The sequence below is a fragment of the Dendrobates tinctorius genome, unplaced genomic scaffold, assembly GCF_039654945.1.
Source record: "Dendrobates tinctorius isolate UK_male_01 unplaced genomic scaffold, ASM3965494v1 ptg000127l, whole genome shotgun sequence".
In the NCBI taxonomy this organism is placed as follows: Eukaryota; Metazoa; Chordata; class Amphibia; order Anura; family Dendrobatidae; genus Dendrobates; species Dendrobates tinctorius.
Window position 1 is genome coordinate 13,885,937 of NW_027361795.1, and position 19,370 is coordinate 13,905,306.

General features: G+C 43.1%; 1 protein-coding gene across 3 annotated transcripts in view; it reads right to left on the minus strand.

Moving 5' to 3' along the window:
• Positions 1–19,370, minus strand: part of CUEDC1 (CUE domain containing 1) — a 183,913-nt gene that overhangs the window by 108,330 nt on the left and 56,213 nt on the right. For all 3 annotated transcript variants that reach the window (XM_073542529.1, XM_073542528.1, XM_073542527.1), the window contains exon 2: positions 16,607–16,701. The gene's annotated coding sequence lies outside the window, so the exon portion shown is untranslated. The remainder of the gene's footprint in view (positions 1–16,606; positions 16,702–19,370) is intronic.

The window sequence follows — 19,370 nt, forward strand, 5'->3', positions numbered from 1 at the left end:
AGATTCTCCCATGTGTGATCCCGGCCTAACATGCTACATATAAAAAAAAAAAAAACTCAGGTCAGTAAATGCCAGAAAAAAAAAGTTTTTTAAAATCTCATTCGTTTTGCAGTTACTGTAAAAATGTAATGTGTGAAGCAGAGGTGGACATATGGTTTGTGCAATTGCACAGTGCACAAGGGGTAAGGGGACAAAGCAGGTAGAATTGTGCATGATGATGAGCTATTGGCCCTTATATTGTGCCAGCACAGTGGCCCTTTCCTGTCTATGTTCATTAGAGGTGTGAACAAGGGCTAATACTCTGATTTTCTTTCATGTGCTTGTAGCCATAATGACAGAACCAGACCGAGTACCAAATCACTGAATAAATTGGTACAGCTCAGAAATTAAATAATATCCTAATACTGTTTGGATTAGTTCAGGCCCCTGGCATTTTTCTGCATAAATAAAACAACGCAAGTTACCAAAAAAGGCAATGGAGTGAAGAAAGAAGTCTATAGCAGCCAACAAGAGTGTGACACAATTACAGAGCCGCTTCTAAAGCACAGAGAAGAGAAATCCATTCAACTGAAATCAGGCATCCTGTGATAAAAGTAGGGTTTTTTTATTTTTCCATAATGATAGCTATAAGCGATTAAGAACATTAAAGTCAGATTCACACATCCTTATTTCAGGGGTCGATGGACGGACCAGCCTCGCTCCCGCGATGAGGTTGTTGAGTTTGTGTGAAAACATCTGCCGCCTCGTACACTATAGCCAGAAGCTGATATGTTTCTACTCTGCATACAAGGAACTACCCGGCAATATGATTGTCGTCCGTGATTCTTCTTGCATTGTAAAACCACGGATCATTATTCCCAAGTGTTTTGGATCCGAGTCAGTGCGTCAGATTTTTCCATCAACGTTTTATCAGTGATTTTTCCCTGATGAAAAAAAACCCACAAAGCGCCTCCTATCCATTAGAATGTTGTTCACAGAAAGCACACAGAATGGCTAAAAAACCCAGACTTGTGAAGAGCACCAAAGACGGGTACATGTTCTATCCGTGATTCTGAATGAAACCAGGATGTCTCCATGCCACAAGGTAAAGAGCATTTCTGGGCCTGACAGGTTCCCTTTAATACTACTAGCTACACTTTGTGTCTCCATAATAGTAGCGCCACGTAGAGGAGTACTAGAGCTTAGACGAAAAGAAAGCTTTGAAGCTTGTCCCTGGCCAGCTTCCCAAAATGAAAGAGAAAAGATTCAACATATGGGAGACTAAAGATGCTTTTTCGACTGTGACACTAGAAGAGAAGGTCACAAAACCATTGATATTTGATACAACTTAAAAGAAAGGAGCTGCACCAGCTGGACACATAAATTAACAGGGACATGGTCACCGCTTTACCCTCTCTGCGAAGAAACACAAAGAACACTACACAAGCTGCCTGATGTGACCTCATTTACATCCAGGACCTGTTCTTCAGGTTTTGTGTAATATCTATTGTTTATTACAAGTACAATACAATGAACACCATAACATAGCCTGGGTTTTTTTTGCCCTCTTCCTCAACCCCTTTGGTAGAACACAATACTCTACAATATATATATATATATATATATATATATATATATATATATATATATATATATATATATAGTATATACAGATCCTGTGTGTGGATCACTCTTACTTTTGATCTCTTGATGCAATTTGTGTTTGCTGAATAGCGTTCCAGATTGAAATGAATTGATTTGATGGTCTAATCAATCCTGAGCTCATAAGACATGGAAAATACAAATCCTCCTGGTGCAGCAGTCAACATGGTAGACTACAATTTAACCCCTTAAAAGCTAGCCAATTTTGTATAATGCATTCTTTTAAGTCTTTACAACAACACATTAAAAGAATCATAACCAATTGACAAGGTGCTTGATTTTATTAAGACGAGATGAATGTTTCAAAGGCACCTTTACGGGGTACATATAATTTGCAGATTAACATTTTATAAAGGATTTGTCTGGTGAAAATTAGTTCTCACCTATCCACAGGATAGGCAGTAAGTAGTTGAGAGTGACATTCCGACTGCTGGGACCTTCACTGATTGGAAGAACAGGGAACTTTTTTCCCTGTTAAAATGACACATCAGGGCACATGTTCGACTTTCCGGTCCATGCAATGGGGCTGCTGGGCGATGTGCTCAGCTTTCTCAGCCTTCTCGGCGATGTGCTCAGCTTTCTCAGCCAGCCCCATAGACATTGAATGGAGTACCAGTAGGGTGTCCGCCCTGTCGTGCAAATTTATAAAGTGGATTACAGTTCCCCAATCTCCTGAACAGTGCGAGTCCAAGCGGTGGGACGCCCAACGATCAGCAAGTTATCACCTAATGTTGGGCGACCATTACAGACACATAAACCAAGTTTGGTGGGGCTGGGATTTTCAGTAGTATTGATGATGTTGCTACTCGTAACTGCTTTTCCAGGATTGCATTGGTCAGTCCTGGAGCGCAGGAGACTCTTTGTAATGTTAAGCTTTGAAAAGAATTGTTTGTAGCAGTAAGTTGTTCCAAACCCAGATGCATATTTCTATGCACGTCTCCTCACAGTGGGAAATTCATCACTCACGTAACATTTATAGAACAAACAGTGGGGAGTCGGACATCTGTCTGAGATGTTTTAGTGAATCCTGCATTGAGCTGGGGGTTGGACATGATGACCATTGAGGTCCCTTCCAACTAAAATTCTATGAGTCTGCTGTATACATCATATAGAGGACATACACTCACTGGCCACTTTATTAGGTACACCTGTCCAACTGTGTGTTAAGACTTAATTTCTAATCAGCCAATCACATGGCGGCAACTCAGTGCATTTAGGCATGTAGACATGGTCAAGACAATCTCCTGCAGTTCAAACCGAGCATCAGTATGGGGAAGAAAGGTGATTTGAGTGCCTTTGAACGTGGCATGATTGTTGGTGCCAGAAGGGCTGGTCTGAGAATTTCAGAAACTGCTGATCTACTGGGATTTTCACGCACAACCATCTCTAGGGTTTACAGAGAATGGTCCGAAAAAGAAAAAAAATCCAGTGAGCGGCAGTTCTGTGGCCGGAAATGCCATGTTGATGCCAGAGGTCAGAGGAGAATGGGCAGACTGGTTCAAGCTGATAGAAAGGCAACAGTGACTCAAATTGCCACCCGTTACAACCAAGGTAGGCAGAAGAGCATCTCTGAACGCACAGTGCGTCGAACTTTGAGGCAGATGGGCTACAGCAGCAGAAGACCACACTGGGTACCACTCCTCTCAGCTAATAACAGGAAACTGAGGCTACAATTTGCACAAGCTCATCGAAATTGGACAGTAGAAGATTGGAAAAACGTTGCCTGGTCTGATGAGTCTCGATTTCTGCTGCGACATTCAGATGGTAGGGTCAGAATTTGGCGTAAACAACATGAAAGCATGGATCCATCCTGCCTTGTATCAACGGTTCAGGCTGGTGGTGGTGGTGTCATGGTGTGGGGAATTTTTTCTGGGCACTCTTTGGGCCCCTTGGTACCAATTGAGCATCGTTGCAACGCCACAGCCTACCTGAGTATTGTTGCTGACCATGTCCATCCCTTTATGACCACAATGTACCCAACATCTGATGGCTACTTTCAGCAGGATAATGCGCCATGTCATAAAGCTCGAATCATCTCAGATTGGTTTCTTGAACATGACAATGAGTTTACTGTACTCAAATGGCCTCCTCAGTCACCAGATCTCAATCCAATAGAGCATCTTTGGGATGTGGTGGAACGGGAGATTCGCATCAGGGATGTGCAGCCGACAAATCTGCGCCAACTGTGTGATGCCATCATGTCAATATGGTCCAAAATCTCTGAGGAATGCTTCCAGCACCTTGTTGAATCTCTGCCACGAAGAATTGAGGCAGTTCTGAAGGCAAAAGGGGGTCCAACCCCTTACTAGCATGGTGTACCTAATAAAGTGGCCAGTGAGTGTATAGTCTGCTGTATACATCACTTAGGAGACTGCTATATATCATATCACATGTTATAATACACTGCAACTGCTATGAGAAACACTAATGACACTGGAACCATTGGTTTGAGTATGCAAAAATAACTTAAAGGGGTTGTTCACTACTAGGAGAACCCCTTCTTAAACTAAATATTCGGCCCTGATAAAATAATAAAGCCTATACTCGCCTCTTGTGCTAGCACCGTTCCCGTGATGTCAGCACTCACTCTCCCCGGGGCTGTGATGCAGTGTTGTGACCAGGGCTGTGGAGTTGGTAAGCCAAACCTCTGACTCCGACTCCTCAATTTCCATGACACAGACTCCACCAAAATGGGCTCCGACTCCACAGCCCTGGTTGTGACACGTGACTCAGGCACCCAATCAGCCCATGCGTCACTGTCTCCACCTTCGTATGAACTAAACATGAAGAGGAAGCCAGGGAACAGCTGCAGCTCATCCTGAACTTCCTCTTCATGCTCAGTTTGTCCGAAGGCAGAGACAGTGACGCCGAGCTGGGATCTCGCTGATCGTTGGTCTCCCGCTGCCACACGCAGCGATGCGTGCTGGCTAGCGGGAGACTAACAATCAAAAAATGGCCCAGGACACTACTGCACGATCAGCGATATCCGTCGGGGAGCCGGTCGATGATGCGTGCCACACACAGCGATATCGCTGGCGAGATCGCTGATGCGTCACAAAATCAGCGATCTCGCTGTGTGTGACGGGGCCTTTACACAGACACAAGACCTCCTGCTGGAGTATCTGTTATCTATGTTTGGTTCAGTCATCTACTTGTTCACTCCCCAAAATTACAATTGCAACACCAAGAAGGAAAAGTTGTGGAAAGAGTGACATTAGGTGATCGATAGACATGTTAATAACATGCAAATGATGGAAAAAAATTAAAAAAACAATTTTAACAAAATCTTGATTTTGCTACATTATCTGGGAGCAACATAATGTGAAGACAGAGACCCTGATTGCAGAGATGTGTCATGCTCTCATTTGGACGAGGCACTGGGAGTATCAAAAAGTGGAAAAATAACACAGCTATCATGTACTTTATAGGAGTGAATATTCATATTGAATTTTCATTCAAGTGACAGGTGCACTTTAAGCATCTCTTAAAAATGTCAGTGTTAATCCAAATTCACAATTTATTATCTTTTAAAGAAGCACTCCCATCAAAGTTTTTATCCTCTTAGTATATTGCAATCGTCATATTATATAACACTGTGTACTTACAATTGATAATTTTGCCTTTCTACCAGTTAATTCTTCTCTTTTCTCTGCTCTCTGTAGAAACATGAAGTCTCTTGTCCCTGCATTTATCATTCCCTTCTTCAACTCCTGACCCAGCTGCTCCCTCCTCCCCCTGCCAGGGACTTTTGCAGTGACTCACGACTCATACAGGGAAAATTGACTTCTTGTTCTTACATAGAGCTTAGAAGGAATCAACTAGTCATTTTTTAATCACGTGATGTCATTGACCCTAATGGCAAAGAGAAGAGTTAGCTGGGTAGAAAGGCAAAATGAGCAATTGTAAGTACAGAGTGCTATATAATATGATTGTAGTATAGTAAGAGGACACAATTTTGATGGGAGTAGGAGTGCTTCTTTAACTGGAAGTGTACACCTGTTGTAAACAGAAGACTAATTCAGCTACATTTTAACATTCAAAACTATTTCCTTGAATAGGTTGAAATTATGCAAGTCAGTTTTTCCTATCAGTCAAAATGATATATCCCTTCTAATGCATACTACCCGGCACCTAACATTAGAATTCAGGAGACTAATTCTCAGCATATGTGGAATTTCAGATCCCTGACATGGTACACTACACTGAGGGGTACCAGGTAATCTCCTATAAAATAGAGGATTGCTCTAAAAATATAAATCACAGACGTTTCTGTTGTTGTCAGGGTTGTGAAAAAACTTTTTAAAGGGATTTGTCAGGCATTTGATAGTATAAAGCAAGCATTTTACTAGCTGTGACATGCCATATATTCATCACACTTCTCAGCGGTCTTGTGCCGTACATGCTACCATCATTACTAAGATCAGCAATTGGCTGTATCTGCCAGGTGGAAGTATGGCAAATTACCACTTCAGGGACATCAACAAATAAAAGTAGGGTCCACTACAAGGGGGGAAGAATTCAGTAGTTTTTTATTGTACAGCCTTCTAGCTATGTTAATTTTAACTCTAATTCCACATGCATCTTAATTGGAACACATACACACAAGGTCAAATTTGTTTTTAGGTGACAGAAATAACTAGACTCTAACAAAAGTAATAATAAATCAAAAATCTATGAAAATGAACAAATGAAAGTCAGACATTGCCTTTCAACCATGCTTCCACAGAATTTAAAAAAAAAAAAAAATAAAACTCATGAAATAGGCCTGGACAGAAATGATGGTACCCCTGAAATTAATGTGACAAAAGGGACATGATAAATCAAGGTGTGTCAACTAATTAGCATCACAGGTGTCTGCAATCTTGGAATCAGTGAGTGGGCCTGTATAAAGGGCTACAGATACTCACTGTGCTGTTTGGTGACATGGTGTGTATCAAACTCAAAATGGACCAGAGGAAGCGAAGGAAAGTGTTGTCTCAGGAGATTAGAAATTAAATTATAGACAAACATGTTAAAGGTAAAAGTTATAAGACCATCTCCAAGCAGCTTGATGTTCCTGTGACTACAGTTGAACATATTATTCAGAAATTTAAGCTCCATGGGACTGTAGCCAACCTCCCTGGATGTGGCCGCAGGAAAATTGATGAAAAATCAAAGAGACGGATAATATGAATGGTAACAAAAGAGCTCAGAAAAACTTCTAAACAGATTAAAGGTGAACTTCAAGCTCAAGGAACATCAGTGTCAGATCGCACCATCCGTCGCTGTATAAGCCAAAGTGGACTTCATGGGAGACGACCAAGGAGGACACCATTATTGAAAAAAATCATATAAAAGTCAGACTGGAATTTGCCAAACTACATGTTGACAAGCCACAAAGCTTCTGGGAAACTGTCCTATGGACAGATGAGACAAAAATTGAACTTTTTGGCACAGCACATCAGCTCTATGTTCCCAGACGGACAAATGAAGCATATCAAGAAAAGAACACTTTCTACTGTGAAACATGGAGGAGGCTCTGTTATGTTCTAGGGCTGCTCTGCTGCATCTGGCACAGGGTGGCTGGAATCTGTGCAGGGTACAAAGAAATCTCAAGACTATCAAGGGAATCTAGAGAGAAATGTGCTGTCCAGCGTCAGAAAGCTAGGTCTCAGTCTAGGTCATGGGACTTGCAAGAGGATAATGACCGAAAACACACAGCTAAAAACACCCAAGAATAGCTAAGAGGAAAACAATGGACTATTCTGGAGTGGCCTTCTATGAGCCCTGACCTAAATCCTATCGAGCATGGATGAGCAATTAATTTTCCCAAGGGGCCACATGAGAAACTGGCACTGCTGTGGAGGGCCGAACCAATCGGCTGAACTCAAATGGCAGTCCGAAACCGAAGGTGAATTCTGTATTGAATCTATATCTATTCAGTGTAATAATCTAAGTTTGTTTTCTACTTCAATGAAAGATTCCCTAACGTACGCTCCACATTCTGACATCCTGTCCTTTTTTTTTTTTTTTTTGAAACGTCCCTTGACATTTTGTTTGAGATTCACCAGTGTATGCTGAGCTTCTTAAGCTATATTCCTTTGAACGCACAGTTACAGTGCGCTCCCTTGCTGGCCGGGGAGAAGAGACGACCAGGAAGGGACCATTCCAGTCTCTGAAACAGGTGACGCTTTTCATAGTGGGGAAAGCAGCTCTGGCAGCGACCACAGCCTCTACCCCCTAATGATGTCCCGTGTGAGTATCCCAAAATGCACTGGGATTCTCAAACAAAATGTCACTGGAAGTTAAAAAAAAAAAAAAAACCACAAGCAGACAGGAAGTTAGAGTAGAGAGGGAATGGTAGAAATGTTTTAACTGAAATATATTAGAAAAGTGTTTAGATTATGAAATAAATTTAGTTTGAGTCACCTTTGTTTTCAGATCACCCTTTAATTCTGCTTATTAATTTTATCACTTTGTAAAAAGCAGTTGCTTATGTGATGACGTTTACATGAGCATATAAAAAAAGATCATTATTTTCATCCAGAAAAAGACAATTTTCTATCTGTATTGTCATCCGTATGGCATCCATTTTTATATATCAAAAGTGAATAAAATTTAAAAGAAGAAATTCAGTGTCCTATGTTAGTAATGGAAATGTATTCGCAAAAATCGGGTGCTATACGGATGATTCATATGGCATCCAATTTTTTTTATTTTTGCACACTCAGACTTCAACAGGTGAGTCTGATCCGAAATACAGAAGAGACCGATGGGTGTTGTGACATTTCTCACACAGACATTTTCAAGCTGTAATCTAAATAGCTGAATTCCATAACATTAATAAAGCTTATCGTAACACGTAATAAAGAGTTGATCAAGCAATAAACTGGGAACATTGGAAAAAAGTTTTTCTCCCACCTCTATTCCACATGCAGAGATCCACATCACATATGGGCAGGAGCTGACAGGAGGGGGTGGGAATCCTTACTGCAGTCTATGGAGTGGAGTGATAGGCCACAGATCACAGGGGGAGCATGGTGGGGGGCTTAACCTTTACCTCTCCTGCACAAGACATAGAACAGTACAAGCTGGGAGCAAAGAGGGAGGTAAGGGTTAACTCTCACATACAAAGGTGAGGACTCCAGCCCTCTGGCTGTGAGTGTCAGCTGGCCACACAGGAACACTCAGGGGGCCGGATTGTTGTGAGTTCATTCTCCCCTTCACCTTTGATGTCTGATGAACTTCCTCTGCTGGTGAAGACAGGTAGTGAAATTGATTGGGATGGGAAGAACCGGTCATCTGAACAGGCGGAGTGTGATTGGACATCTGGAATTTCTGAGTGGATATAAGGCAGCCGACGCCCTGCAGGGCTGCTGGTGATCCTTTCTGCTCTGAGCTCTTGCATCCAGCTTAGTTCCTGTCTACTAAAAGCTAAGTTTTTGCCCTGCTATTATTCCATGAGAGGGAATAGCAGGAGCGGAGCTGCAAGGACCTGTCCACTGCGTCCAGCTTCCTGCCCACCGCCCGCGCTTCCTGTCTCTGACTGACAGAGAGGAGAGCGCGGCCGCTGCTGTGTCAGAGCGAGGAAGCGCGGGCGATGCTGCGACAGGTGAGAGAGAGGTGGTGTGTGTGTGTGTATGTATGTCTGTCTGTGTGTGTACATGTATGTCTGTGTGTGTGTGTTGGTCTGTGTTTGTGTAGCCTGGCTCTGGAGGAGATGGGTGTGTGTGTGTGTGTGTGTGTTGGTCTGTGTTTGTGTAGCCTGGCCCTGGAGGAGATGGGGACATGAGGAGAAGGCCATGAGGGGAGTGATGGGGTGAAGGCAATGATGGAGAGACAGCAGTGATGGGGAGAAGGCAGTGATGGGGTGAAGGCAATGATGGAGAGACGGCAGTGATGGGGTGAAGGCAATGATGGGGAGAAGGGAGTGATGGGGTGAAGGCAATGATGGGGAGAAGGGAGTGATGGGGTGAAGGCAAAGATGGGGAGAAGGGAGTGATGGGGTGAAGGCAATGATGGAGAGACGGCAGTGATGGGGTGAAGGCAATGATGGGGAGAAGGGAGTGATGGGGTGAAGGCAATGATGGGGAGAAGGGAGTGATGGGGTGAAGGCAAAGATGGGGAGAAGGGAGTGATGGGGTGAAGGCAATGATGGGGAGAAGGGAGTGATGGGGTGAAGGCAATGATGGGGAGAAGGGGGTGATGGAGCACTCATTCAAAACCTATGGTGAGTTGAGTCACATTATAAATGTTATTTAATTATAAGTATGCACTGCTAAACTACAACCGTGTCCATAGCCCCGCCCCCTTATGACCAAAGCCCCGCCCCTGCCACACCTCCATCCCCGCCCTGCCGGGCCATGGAAGAATGGTCTTGCTTGAAACCGGTCCCTGGTGCAAAAAAGGTTGGGGACCACTGGTGTATAGGGTCAAGGGTCTGCAATCCGATAGCTACCAACCTCTCCGGTTTTCTGGACTTAGCTTGTATTTTTGTTTTCTCCTCCTCCGGTGACTCATTCATAACAGAATCACCAGCCATACCGCAGATTCTAGGGTGCTCAATAGCAGGAAAGAATTGTAAAAAAAAAAAAAAAAAGTGTCAGAATTTTTTTTTTTTTGGTGTATATTTTTTCCTCTATTTCTCTGAGGCCGTAGGGGGAATTTTTTCTCAATGGAGATTAAGCAATTGTCTGATCGTGTGGAGCAGCTTACTGCTGAAGTGCGGGGAATTTCCGCCTATCTTGCTCATTCACATGCTGCTGAACCAAAGATCCCTACTCCTGATGTGTTTTTTGGGGATCGGTCTAAATTTCTGAATTTTAAGAATAATTGTAAATTTATTTTTTGCCTTGAAGCCTAACTCATCGGGGAGCTCCGTGCAGCAGGTTAAAATTGTCATCTCTTTGCTGCGCGGCGATCCCCAGGATTGGGCGTTTTCTTTGAAACCTGATGATCCTATTCTGACTGATGTGAACGCATTTTTTCAGGCCTTGGGGTTGTTGTATGATGAACCTAATGCTATTGATCAGGCTGAGAGAACCCTGCTGGCATTGAGCCAGGGTCAGGATTCTGCAGAGTTGTACTGTCAAAAATTCCAAAAGTGGGCGGTCCTTACTACCTGGAATGATGGTGCCTTGGCAGCTCTCTTTCGGAAGGGTTTGTCAGAAACCGTAAAAGATACTATGGTGGGATTTCCTGTTTCCTCTAGTCTTGACGATTCTATGTCATTAGCTATTCAGGTTGATAGGCGTTTGCGTGAACGCAAAACTGCACGAGAGGTGTTGCCATCTGTTGAACAAATGTCTGAAGCTATGCAATGTGGTAGAGTGTTGTCTAGGGCGCAACGTCAGGAGTTCATAAGGCGTAATAAGCTGTGTTTTTTCTGTGGAGATGCCTCTCATATTATTTCTGTCTGCCCTAAACGAGAGAAACGTTTTGCACACACATTTGCTGTGGGTGGTGTTCAACCTAAGTTTCTTCTGGCAATTACTCTGATCTGCTCCCTGTCCACATTTTCCGCTAAGGCTTTTGTGGATTCGGGAGCAGCTCTGAACCTGATGGACTTGGATTTTGCTAAACGTTGTGGGTTTCCTATGACACCTCTGCGGACGCCTATCCCTTTGAGGGGTATTGATGCTACTCCTTTGGCAAAGAATAAACCTCAGTTTTGGACCCAGGTGGTAATGCGGGTCGCCCCAGACCATCAAGAAAATTGCAGCTTTTTGGTGTTGCATAATTTGCATGATACCATCGTTCTGGGGTTTCCCTGGTTGCAAACCCATAATCCAGTTTTGGATTGGAAATCTGTGTCTGTGGTGAGTTGGGGTTGTCTGTGTGTCCTTAGTGACGCTCCTATTTTCTCCACCTCTCCCCAGTCGCATGATGTTCCTGACTATTTGGCTGATTTTTATGATGTATTTAGTGAGAATGAGTCTGCGTCTTTGCCTCCTCATAGGAGTTATGACTGTGCAATTGAGCTGAGCCCTGGGTGTAAATTTCCCAAGGGTCGACTTTTCAATTTATCTGTACCCGAGCACGAGGCTATGCAATCCTATATTAAGGAGTCGTTGGAGAAGGGTCATATTAGACCATCCTCTTCACCCTTAGGTGCTGGGTTTTTTTTTTTTGTGGCCAAGAAAGATGGTTCATTAAAGCCTTGTATTGACTATCATTCCCTCAACAGAATTACTGTTAAATATCAGTATCCGTTACCCCTGATTTCTGATCTATTCTCCAGAGTTAAAGGTGCTTGCTGGTTTACCAAGCTTGACCTCAGGGGGCGTATAATCTTATTCGCTTTAAGCAGGGGGATGAATGGAAGACGGCGTTTAATACTCCGGAGGGACATTTTGAGTACCTGGTGATGCCTTTTGGGCTCACTAATGCCCCTTCTGTCTTCCAGTGTCATGAATGATATTTTCCGAGACTTAGATGATCAAAAATTTATCCACAATCTGGATGATATTTTGATCTTTTCCAGGGATTGGGCCTCTCATGTGGAACATGTTCGGACTGTGTTCCGGATTTTGAGGGAGAATTCCCTGTATGTCAAAGGATCGAAATGCCTTTTTGGTGTACAGAGGATTTCATTTTTGGGATTTATTTGGTCTCCGTCAACTATTGAAATGGACCCGGCCAAGGTACAGGCCATTTATGATTGGGTTCAGCCCACTTCTTTGAAGGCCCTCCAGAAGTTTTTGGATTTTGCTAATTTTTATCGTAAATTTATAGCTAATTTTTCTGGTATTGCCAAACCATTGACTGATTTCACTAAGAAGGGGGCTGATGTGCTCAATTGATCTCCGGAGGCTGTTTCTTCTTTTCAGGAGCTGAAGCGAAGGTTCACTTCTGCTCCGGTTTTGCGGCACCTTAAGGTCTCGCTCCCGTTTCAGGTAGAGGTGGACGCTTCTGAGATTGGTGCAGGAGCTGTTTTATCCCAAAAAGATCCTATAACATCTAAAATGAATCCCTGTGCTTTCTTTTCCCGAAAGTTCTCCCCATCCGAACGTAACTATGATGTGGGGAATCGGGAACTGTTAGCCATGAAATGGGCATTTGAGGAGTGGAGACATTGGTTGGAGGGAGCTAAACATCAAGTCGTGGTCCTTACTGACCACAAGAATTTGATTTACCTGGAGTCGGCCAAACGCTTGAATCCTAGATAGGCTAGGTGGGCCTTGTTTTTCACACGTTTTGATTTTGTGGTCTCTTTTCTTCCGGGCACTAAGAATGTCAAGGTAGACGCCCTCTCTAGGAGTTTCTTTGCTGATTCTCCTATTGTGACCAAGCCTGCTACCATCTTAGGTGAGGGGGTAGTTCATTCTGCCATCTCGCCTGATTTGAGATGTGTTCTGGAAGAGTTTCAGAAGGACAAACCTGAGCGTTGTCCCATTGGAAAATTGTATGTTCCTGACCAGTGGAGGAAGAGAGTGATGTCTGAGGTTTATTGCTCCGCATTGGCTGGTCATCCAGGTATTTTTGGTACTAGAGATTTTGTGAGTCGGTCTTTTTGGTGGCCCGCCTTGTCTCGTGATGTCAGGAATTTTGTGCAGTCCTGTCGGACTTGCTCCCGGTCTAAACCTTGTTCTCGCTCTAATGGGTTGTTGATGCCTTTGCCGGTGCCCAGGAGGCCATGGACCCATATTTCAATGGATTTTATCTCTGATATGCCTGTCTCTCAGAGAATGACTTATTTGGGTGATTTGTGATAGATTCTCTAAGATGGTTCATCTTGTACCACTCCCTAAGTTGCCATCTTCCTCAGAGTTGGTGCCCTTGTTTTTGCAACAGGTGGTTCGCTTGCACGGGATTCCTGAGAACATTGTATCTGACAGAGGAGTTCAGTTTGTTTCTAGATTTTGGAGGACTTTCTGTTCCAAGCTGGGAATTCAGTTGTCCTTCTCCTCTGCGTTTCACCCTCAGACCAATGGGCAGATGGAGAGAACAAACCAGACTTTGGAGTCGTATTTGAGATGTTTTATTTCTGCTGATCAGGATGATTGGGTTTCATTTTTGCCCTTGGCCGAATTTGCTTTAAATAATAGAGCTAGTTCTGCCACTTTGATGTCACCCTTTTTCTATAACTTTGGGTTTCATCCTCGATTCTCTTCAGGGCAGGTGGAGTCTTCTGCCTGCCCAGGTGTTGACACTGTGGTGGAGAGAATTCACCAGATTTGGGACCAAGTGGTGGATAAGTTGTCTCTCTCCCAGGAAAAGGCCCAGCGGTTTTCCAACCGGCATAGGACCATTGGTCCCCTGTTTAAGGTGGGTGATATGGTTTGGTTGTCATCAAAGAATATCTCTATGAAGGTGGCGTCTCCAAAGTTTAAACCTAGATTTATTGGACCTTACAAGATTTTGAAGATTCTTAATCCGGTCTCTTTTCGATTGGCTCTTCCTGTTACATTCAAGATCCATAACGTGTTTCATAAGTCTCTGTTAAAGAGGTTTGTTGAGCCAGTAGTTCCTGTGGTGGCACCTCCTGACCCTGTATTGGTTGAAGGTACTGTGGAATATGAGGTTGAGAAGATACTGGATTCTCGTCTGGCTAGACGGTGACTCCAGCATTTGGTTAAATGGAAGGGTTAAGGCCAGGAGGATAATTCTTGGGTCCCTGCATCCGATATTCATGCCGAAAGATTGGTTTGTGCTTTTCATCGGGCCCATCCTGATCGCCCTGGTGGCGTGGATGAGGGTTCGGTGACCCCTCCTCAAGGGGGAGGTACTGTTGTGAGTTCATTCTCCCCTTCACCTTTGATGTCTGATGAACTTCCTCTGCTGGTGAAGACAGGTAGTGAAATTGATTGGGATGGGAAGAACCGGTCATCTGAACAGGCGGAGTGTGATTGGACATCTGGAATTTCTGAGTGGAAATAAGGCAGCCGACGCCCTGCAGGGCTGCTGGTGATCCTTTCTGCTCTGAGCTCTTGCATCCAGCTTAGTTCCTGTCTACTAAAAGCTAAGTTTTTGCCCTGCTATTATTCCATGAGATTTTGTCTGGTTTCCTTAAGGTACTGTCACACTTAGCGATGTACCAGCGATCCCGACCAGCGATATGACGCGGTCAGGATCGCTGGTACATCGCTAAGTGGTCGCTAGTGAGCTGCCACATAGGCAGATCTCACTAGCGACATCGCTGGGGACGGGGATCGCTACTTACCTGTCACACCAGGCGATCCTGCGTCCTCCCGCCCGGCTCCACGCGTCGCTCGTCCTCACAGCAGGAAGCGCCACAGGAAGCTGACGACGAGAAACAGTCCTGAACGTTCTCGCGCGATCAGCGATAAGCAGCGGGGGAGCCGGTCGCTGGTAAGTATCAGACACAGAGATATCGCTAGCAATATCGCTATAACGTCACTAGTTATAGCGATATTGCTAGCGATATCTCTTAGTGTGACATGCCCTTTAGTGTTTGTATTCAGCCAGTCCTGGTTGGGACTGGCTGAATTCCATTTTTGTCTCTGATCAGTTGATCTCTTTGCTCTGTTTTCAGAATATACCTGAGTGCTGATATAGTGATTTTGAAGTCTAGCGACTTCAGGGCCTTTTTCCCTATCAGACGGTTCGAACATTTTTGGTAGGGTTTTTTGCGGATTGCAGCCAGCATCTTTTCTGTCCTGTCCTATCTAGTTAGTTGGGCCCCATCGTTTGCTCAGCCTGTCATTCTGTCTGTGTTTGTGTTTTCATCTGTTTTTCACCGACAATACATGTTGGGGGCTGTCTATTGCTTTGGGGTCTGCTCTGGGGCAGTTTAGATTTCCCCTTTCCTTCTTTAGGCTTAAGTAGTTCTCCGGCTGTGACGAGGGGTCTAGGGCACCGTAGGAACCCCCCACGGCTACTGATAGTTGTGGTGTATAGGATCAGGGGTCTGCAATCCGATAGCTACCAACCTCTCCGGTTTTCTGGACTTAGCTTGTATTTTTGTTTTCTCCTCCTCCGGTGACTCATTCATAACACCGGATGTGGCCTGAGGGCCCGCAGTTTGCCCAGGCCTGTTATTGAGCCTCTTTGATTCTGGATAGGAAAAATGTGGTCAGACAATCCGCGCTGCGAATCACTAAAAACTCGGATTATTAATATAATGGTCTTTATTCTACGCGTTTCAGAGTCTCACAGAACTCCTTCCTCAGGAAAAAACTTTGGTGTTTTTTTCCTGAGGAAGGAGTTCTGTGAGACTCTGAAACGCGTAGTATAAAGACCACTGTATTAATCCGAGTTTTTAGTGATTAATCCGAGTTTTTAGTGATTCGCAGTGCGGATTGTCTGACCACATTTTTCCTATCCAGAATCTTCCATGTTGGTCCCTTGTGGATCTGTGATTCTGCAGCAGTGAATTCTCCATTGCCTGTTACAAAACTCCATTTGGTGAGTGTTGTTATCTGCACACCGGATAATGCACTATTGCGCTATTTCTATTTTACAGCAATCTTAATTGAGCATCTTTGGAAAGAGCTGAAACTTGACGTCTGACAAAGGCAACCTTCAAACACTAGACAAGTGGAGCAGTTTGCTGTTGAGGAGTGGGCCACAATACCTGTCGAGAGGTGCAGAAGTCTCATTGACAGTTACAGGAATTGTTTGATTGCAGCGATTGCCTCAAAAGGTTGTGCAACAAAATATTAAGTTAAGGGTACCATCATTTCTGTCCAGGCCTATTTCATGAGTTTTTTGTTTTGTTTTGTTTTTTTTAATTCTGTGGAAGCATGGTTGAAAAGCAATGTCTGACTTTCATTTGTTCATTTTCATTGATTTATTATTACTTTTGCCAGATTCAAGTTATTTCTGTGACCATTGTGGTGTTTTCTGTCATTAAAAGAGGGGTACCAACAATTTTGACCACGTGTGTATATGTGAGCCCTTAGACTTGATAAGTAATCAACAAAGTGTTTAAATATAAAGTAATAACATTCTGAAATTAATTTATCAGAATTTGTACCAAGAAATTTGGGTTATTTAGTAAGAACCAATGAGAATAAGTACATACCAAAAATTAAATTAGACTTAAATACTGTGATGAGGGAAAGTTCACAACACGCATGTTTGGTCAGAGGTTGTCCATACACAGGGTTACGGCAGTCTCTGTAAAAAAAAAAAAAAAAAAGAAAGTTATTGCAGGAATCAAACCCCATATGATGCACAAAGTTTCTCAGTTAGGCTGAAGTCACACACAAGCTATAAAAAAAAAAATAGGTCCGTTTTTAACGGACCAGAATCGTACAAATGTTTCATGAACAATGATCCGTATTTCATCCGACTGGAATGCGAGGATGCGATTTTCTCGCATCTAAGCATCAGTGTGACATCCGTATGGCATCTATATGACGAGATTTTCTCGCCGGCTTGCAAAATGGACATATAATGGATCCCAATGACAGGTTAAAACACAAATGAAAAAATAGATATATACACATAGAATACATACATATACATTATATATATATATACTATATATATATATATATATATATATAGTCATATGTAAAAGTTTGGGCACCCCTATTAATGTTAACCTTTTTTCTTTATAACAATTTTGGTTTTTGCAACAGCTATTTCAGTTTCATATATCTAATAACTGATGGACTCAGTTATATTTCTGGATTCAAATGAGGTTTATTGTACTAACAGAAAATGTGCAATCTGCATTTAAACAAAATTTGACCGGTGCAAAAGTATGGGCACCCTTATCATTTTCTTGATTTGAACACTCCTAACTACTTTTTATTGACTTCCTGAAGCACTAAATTAGTTTTGTATCCTCATTAAGCTTTGAACTTCATAGCCAGGTGTATCAAATCATGAGAAAAGGTATTTAAAGTGGCCACTTGCAAGTAGTTCTCCTATTAGATTCTCCTATGAAGAGTGGCATCATGGGCTCCTCAAAACAACTCTCAAAAGATCTGAAAACAAAGATTATTCAACATAGCTTTTCAGGGGAAGGATACAAAAAGTTGTCTCAGAGATTTAACCTGTCAGTTTCCACTGTGAGGAACATAATAAGGAAATGGAAGAACACAGGTACAGTTCTTGTTAAGCCCAGAAGTGGCAGGCCAAGAAAAATATCAGAAAGGCAGAGAAGAAGAATGGTGAGAACAGTCAAGGACAATCCACAGACCACCTCCAAAGACCTGCAGCATCATCTTGCTGCAGATGGTGTCACTGTGCATCGGTCAACAATACAGCGCACTTTGCACAAGGAGAAGTTGTATGGGAGAGTGATGCGAAAGAAGCCGTTTCTGCAAGCACGCCACAAACAGAGTCGCCTGAGGTATGCAAAAGCACATTTAGACAAGCCAGTTACATTTTGGAAGAAGGTCCTGTGGACTGATGAAACAAAGATTGAGTTGTTTGGTCATACAAAAAGGCGTTATGCATGCGCTGTATTGTTGACCGATGCACAGTGACACCATCTGCAGCAAGATGATTTTGAGAGTTGTTTTGAGGAGCCCATGATGCCACTCTTCATAGGAGAATCTAATAGGAGAACTACTTGCAAGTGGCCACTTTAAATACCTTTTCTCATGATTTGATACACCTGGCTATGAAGTTCAAAGCTTAATGAGGATACAAAACCAATTTAGTGCTTCAGGAAGTCAGTAAAAAGTAGTTAGGAGTGTTCAAATCAAGAAAATGATAAGGGTGCCCATACTTTTGCACCGGTCAAATTTTGTTTAAATGCAGATTGCACATTTTCTGTTAGTACAATAAACCTCATTTGAATCCAGAAATATAACTGAGTCCATCAGTTATTAGATATATGAAACTGAAATAGCTGTTGCAAAAACCAAAATTGTTATAAAGAAAAAAGGTTAACATTAATAGGGGTGCCCAAACTTTTACATATGACTGTGTATATATATATATATATATATATATATATACACACACACACACACACACACACACACACACACACACACACGCCATTGAGACACATACAGTGGGGCAAAAAAGTATTTAGTCAGTCAGCAATAGTGCAAGTTCCACCACTTAAAAAGATGAGAGGTGTCTGTAATTTACATCATAGGTAGACCTCAACTATGGGAGACAAACTGAGAAAAAAAAATCCAGAAAATCACATTGTCTGTTTTTTTTTTCATTTTATTTGCATATTATGGTGGAAAATAAGTATTTGGTCAGAAACAAGCAATCAAGATTTCTGGCTCTCACAGACCTGTAACTTCTTCTTTAAGAGTCTCCTCTTTCCTCCACTCATTACCTGTAGTAATGGCACCTGTTTAAACTTGTTATCAGTATAAAAAGACACCTGTGCACACCCTCAAACAGTCTGACTCCAAACTCCACTATGGTGAAGACCAAAGAGCTGTCAAAGGACACCAGAAACAAAATTGTAGCCCTGCACCAGGTTGGGAAGACTGAATCTGCAATAGCCAACCAGCTTGGAGTGAAGAAATCAACTGTGGGAGCAATAATTAGAAAATGGAAGACATACAAGACCACTGATAATCTCCCTCGATCTGGTGCTCCACGCAAAATCCCACCCCGTGGGGTCAGAATGATCACAAGAACGGTGAGCAAAAATCCCAGAACCACGCGGGGGGACCTAGTGAATGAACTGCAGAGAGCTGGGACCAATGTAACAAGGCCTACCATAAGTAACACACTACGCCACCATGGACTCAGATCCTGCAGTGCCAGACGTGTCCCACTGCTTAAGCCTGTACATGTCCGGGCCCGTCTGAAGTTTGCTAGAGAGCATTTGGATGATCCAGAGGAGTTTTGGGAGAATG